The following is a 5,949-nucleotide window of genomic DNA, read 5'->3' as shown; positions in this document are numbered from 1 at the left end:
CCCATGAGGTCAGGTGGGTAAGAAGGTGCCACGCGGTTCTGGATTAAGAGCTGAAAAACAAGGCGACACAGGTGAAACCTCCCTAATCAGGCACAAATGAATGAGACCCGCTGGAGAAGCTGAGCTGTGTCTAGGAAATACGAAGCCATGACTTCTATTTTCCTAGAGGGAAATGGTGCCTCTGACTTTTCTGTTCTAAAACTAGCCTGGCTTGGCAGGGGGAGGCAGAATTATGTATTTTGGGGTGTTTTAAGGGGAGTGAGACTTAATGGCAGAAATCCGCCATTAATCTAAATCTGTATAACTTTTAAATAAACAATTCTCTTTTCACCAAACTCTGGTATTGGGAATTATGCTTTTTGCTGGCAGTCAATCGAGCCCCTCATAACTGAACAGCTTGAGGTTCTGTTTCATTATCATGAACTTGGAGTGAAAACCCTGCTCACAAAGGCCATTGCAGTGGTGACACCAAAGTTACCCATTTGGAAGCTAAGTAAGTTTTGTGAAAGGAAGACCTAAATAATTAGGAACAATGAATACCAGAATGCATGTGAACAAAGAAAATAATTGTTTCGGCTAATTCATTTTAATGTAGAGTGACATGTGACCACAGTGACTTTAAAAGAGGCGTTGTTTTTGTGTTACTAGAATAAAAACCTGTTTTCTTCTTTCAGATACTGCAGATACCAAGCCTTTCCTGCCACCTACTGACTGTTGGTTGCAATTAAAAAAATATCTTCTGAATAAGACAAAGTATAAAGAACAACACCACAACCAATATGTCAGCTTAAGAAATAAAATGTTATCAAAGTTTGAAATCTCCCATATAGCCCTCCCTGACTTAATTTGCCCACCCTTCAGAAGTAACCATTCTCTAGAATTATGTATATCATCCCAACACATTTATAAATATTTTTTCTTCATATATATGTATCTCCAAGCAATGCTATTATTTGGCATGTTTTTTAAATTCATGTAAAAGATATTATTCTGCATGGATTCTCCTGTATGAAATCTTCTGCAGGCTACTTTCTAAACCCATATTATATTTATGAGATTCATCCATGTTGAGCAGTGCAGTATAGAATTCTATTTAATACATATGTCATAACTTATGTGCCCATAATCCTTTCAATGGGCATGTAGGTAGCTTCCAATATTTTACTGAAATAAACATTGCTTCTCTGAACATTCTAAAATATGTCCCTATGTGTAAATGTTGAGTTTCTTAATTAGATCGCAAGAATAGAATTGTTTTGTCATTAATGTTTACACATCTTCTCTTTTTTCAGTCACTGCCAAATTGTTCCTCAAAATAATTGTATGAATTTATGCTCTGTCTGGTAGTGTATAGCAGTCCTCATTGTTCCACATCCTTATCTCTACTTGATATTGTCAGAATTCTGAATTTTTGTAGTTCCAGTGGGTGTGCAATGATGGTTCTCTGTGATTTTGTTTTCATGACCTTGATGGACTTTTGCACAGGATATATGAATCAACTTGGGGAAAAATGGAAAAATGTACCTATTTTTAAAACATTTTTACAAGAGTTTATTTGAGCCAAACTGACATGTGCCAGGGAACAAGATCTCAATTGCTGTCAAAAACTTTGCTATTGAATCTTTCTATTTACAAATATGTTTTGTTTAGGTCATCTTAAATAAAGGTTTATAATACCCCCCCCCATAAAGATTTTGGATTTATTTTATTACATTTATTCTAAAGGACCTGACTGGTGTGGCTCATTTGGTTGTGGACATTATCCTGCAGAACAAAAGGTTGTCAGTTCAATTCTCGATCAGGGCACATTCCTGGGTTGCAGGTTTGGTCCCCAGCTGGGGCAGGTACGAGAGGCAATTGATTGATGTTTCTCTCTTACATCGATGTTTCTTTCCCACTCATTCTCCCTCCCTTCTCCTCTTTCTAAAAATAAATAAAATCTTTTTAAAAATTTATTCTTAGGTATTTCACATTCCTATTGCAAATTTATTTAGCTTTTTAAATTCATATTTTGTTTAAGTGTAGTTGGTATACAATCTCATATTGGTTATATTAGTTTCTGGTGTACAATACAGTGATTTAACATTTTAAACAAACACATTGTTTTAAAATGACATTTCCTAACTGATTTTTTGGTGCTAGAGTATATTAACACAATTAATTTTTATATTGATTTTGTGTTCAGTAACATTGTTAAGTTATTTCAGGAGTCTCTAAGTCTTTATTTGTAGGATATTTTGGAATTTCTATGAAGACAATTATGTTTTTTATGAATTTTAATGAATTTTTTCCTTTTAAGTTCTAATTGCTCTTACCTATTTTTCTGATTTTATTACACCATTCCAGGATGTGGTATAGTGTTGAATACAAATAGTGAAAACTAGCACCTTTTTATAGTCCTTGATCTGTTGGGAAGTAGTACTGTGCAGTCTGTTTTCTAAGGGTTTGCTTTTTTAATATTTTTATTTTTTAGAGAGAGGGGCAGGGACGGTGAACAAGAGGGAGAGAAATATCAATTGGTTGCCTCTTGCATGCCCCTAACTGGGGACCTGGCCCACAACCCAGGCACGTGCCCTGACTGAGAATTGAACCAGCGACCTTTTGGTTTGTAGGCCTGTGCTCAATCACTAAGTCACACCAACCAGGACTTTTTAAAAAAAAATCATGACTGTGTGTTAAAATTTATCTTTCTGGACTTGCATACATTGATAATTCTATTTGGTTTGTCTTCTTTATTCTGTTAATCTGGTAAATAACATTAATAGAATTTTTCAGACTTAAACCATCTTTGCATTTGGGGGATAAATTTAACTTGAGTTTTTCTCAGAGTGAATGAGCTCAGCCTGAAAATTTCTTTTATTACATTGTTTTGCCTGGTTATGATATATTGGCCACATAAAATGAATTGGGGCATATTCTCTCCATATTCTCTGTCATGAAAACTAAAAGACTCAATAGAAATATTAGTTCCTGAATTTGGGAGTGTCAGTGAGAACATTTGAAAAATAATTCTCAAGGAAAATAGATAAATAAATACAGAAGTAAATAATTCATCTCCCTCTACAAATGTATAGACTACTAAATTATGTTAGAGGAATCTATATAAAGAAGAAAGAGAAAGGGTTCCTTTATATGCCCACAAGAAAATAAGACATTGGAAGACTTCCAGTCAATATAGCAGTATGGGTTAAACATGGCTCACCTCGTCACACAACCACATCAAAATTACAACTAAAATGTAAAAAAAGATCATTCAAAACCATCATAAATTGAGTTGAATGGAAGTCTGACAACTATGGAATTAAAGAAACCACTCCCATCCAGGACGGGGTGCAGACGCAGAACGGGCAGGTCCCACATCTGCGTGTGGTGGATAAAAATCTGAGAGAAATATCTTAGGAGTGAGAAGTCCCAGCCCTACCCCAGGACCCCCAGACCAGTGTTCCAGTGCCAGGAAAATAAGTCCCCATAACTTCTGGCTGCTTAAACCAGTGGAGATTGAGTTGGTGGAAGAAACTTCTGGAGTCCCAAGCAGTTCCCCTTAAAGAACCCACACAGAGACTTACTCTGACTCACTCCCTGTGAGCTCCAGCATCAGGGTAGCAGCTTGAAAGATACCAGTGGCATACTTCAAGAGGTCCAACATTCACATCATATAGGTGCCAGAAGAAGAGAAAGAGCACAAAATTGGAAATCTATTTAAAAGAATAATGAAAGAAAACTTTCCTAATTTGGTGAAGGAAATAGACATGTAAGTTCAGGAAGCACAGGGAGTCCCAAACAAGATGGATGCAAAGAGGCCTACTTTAAGACACATTATAATTAAAATGCCAAAGGTTAAAGATATAGAGAGAATCTTAAAAATAGCAAGACAAAAAAAGTTAGTTACATACAAGGGTGTTTCCATAAGACTGTCAGCTTATTTCTCAAAGGAAACTTTGTAGGCTAGAAGGGATTGGCAAGAAATATTAAAATGATGAAAAGCAGGAACATACAGTCAAGGTTGTTCTACCCAGCAAAGCTATCATTTAGAATCAAAGGGCAGATAAAGTGTTTTGCAGACATGAAAAAACTAAAGGAGTTCATCACCACCAAACCATTATTTTTAAAAAGATTTTATTTATTTATTTTTAGAGAGAAAGGAAGGAAGAGAGAAAGAGAGGGAGAGAAACATCAATGTGTGAGAGATACTGATTGGTTGCCTCTTGCACACTCCCAACTGGAGACCTGGCCCACAATCCAGGCATGTGCCCCAACTGGGAATTGACCAGGCAACCTTTCTGTTTGCAGGCCGGCTCTCAATCCACTGAGCCACACCAACCAGGGCCCAAACCATTATTATATAAAATGTTAAAGAGACTTATTTAAGAAAAGGAGGAATATCAAAATTATGAACAATAAAATGACAATAAATACATGCCTATCAAACAACTGAATCTAAAAAACAAACTAAGCAAACAAGAAGAACAGAGACAGAATCATGGATATGGAGAGCATTTATGCTAGATAGAGGGGGTTGTGGGGGAATGGGTGAAGAGATGAGAGGGGGTTGTGGGGGAATGGGTGAAGAGGTGAGGAGATTAGGAAGGACAAATAGGTAGTTACAGAATAGCCATGAGGATGTAAGTTACAGTAAAGAAATGGAGTAGCCAAAGAACTTATACACATGACTTATGGACATGAATAATTGTGTGGGGGTGGGGGGGTTGCTGTTGTCGGAGAGAGAGAAGGCAATGCTGGGTGGTGAGCGGCAAAAGGGCAAAAATTGGGACAACTGTAATAGCATAATTGATTATGTTGTTACAGTAGTCCCAATTTTTTCTTCCTTTGCTCCCCTCTGCCCAGTACCCCCCTTTCCTCTACCAATCCCACCCCCCTTAGTTCATGTCCATGGGTTATGCATATAAGTTTTTTGGCTTCACCCTTTCCTATATTATTCTTAACATCCCCCTATTTTGTAACAACGGATTATGCTTCTTAGTCCCTGCACCGTTTCCCCATTTCTCCCCCTCACCCCTCCCAGCTGGTAACCCTCCAAATGATCCCCATACCTATGATTCTGTTCCTATTCTGGTTTGCTTAAATTTTATTTTTATTTTTTAGATTCAGTTGTTGATAGTTGTGAGTCTGTTGTCATTTTAGTGTTCATAGTTTTGATCTTCTTTCTCTTAAGTAAGTCCCTTTGACATTTCATATAATAATGGCTTGGTGATGATGAACTTCACCTTGTCTGGGAAGCACTTTATCTGCCCTTCCATTCCAAATGATAGCTTTGCTGGATAGAGTAATCTTGGTTGTAGGTTGCTTTTCATCACATTGAATACTGCTTGCCAGTTCCTTCCTGCCTGCAAAGTGTCCTCTGAGAAATCAGCTGATAGTCTTATAGGCACCCCCCTGTAGGCAACTCTTTGCCTCTCTCTTGCTTCCCCCAGGACTCTGTCTTTATCTTTCACCTTTGGCATCTCAGTCATGATGCGTCCTGCTGTGGTCCCCTCTGGGTCCAGCTTGCCCGGGACCCTCCATGCTTCCAGGACCTATATGTCCATCTCCTTCACAAAATTTGAAAAGGTTTCCTCCTTTTTTTCAATCCTTGCTTCCTCATTCTGCACTGGTTGACTGTTTTTTTTCTTCCTTATGTTCCAAATCATTGATTTGAACCCAGGTTTCCTTCCCTTCACCATTGTTTTTTTGTGGATTTTTCTTCATTTAATTTAGCATAGCCTTCACTTCTTCTCTTATGCATTTGCCGTACTCAAGCATATCTGTCAAGTCTGCGAGCATCTTTATCAGCAGTGTTTTGAATTCTACATCTGTTAGGTTGGCTATCTCCTTGCTCAGTTCTCCCACTGGAACCTTGATCCGTTTCCCCTTTTGGGCCACACTTCTCTGTCTTCTGATTCTGACAGGCTCCTGTGTTTATTTGCCTCCACATCCCAGGTAGAGCTGTCC

Source organism: Furipterus horrens, unplaced genomic scaffold (genome assembly GCF_987537825.1).
Source record: "Furipterus horrens unplaced genomic scaffold, mFurHor1.1.pri manual_scaffold_12, whole genome shotgun sequence".
Lineage (NCBI taxonomy): Eukaryota > Metazoa > Chordata > Mammalia > Chiroptera > Furipteridae > Furipterus > Furipterus horrens.
The sequence above is the reverse complement of the archived record's forward strand: the minus strand, read 5'-3'. Positions refer to the sequence as shown.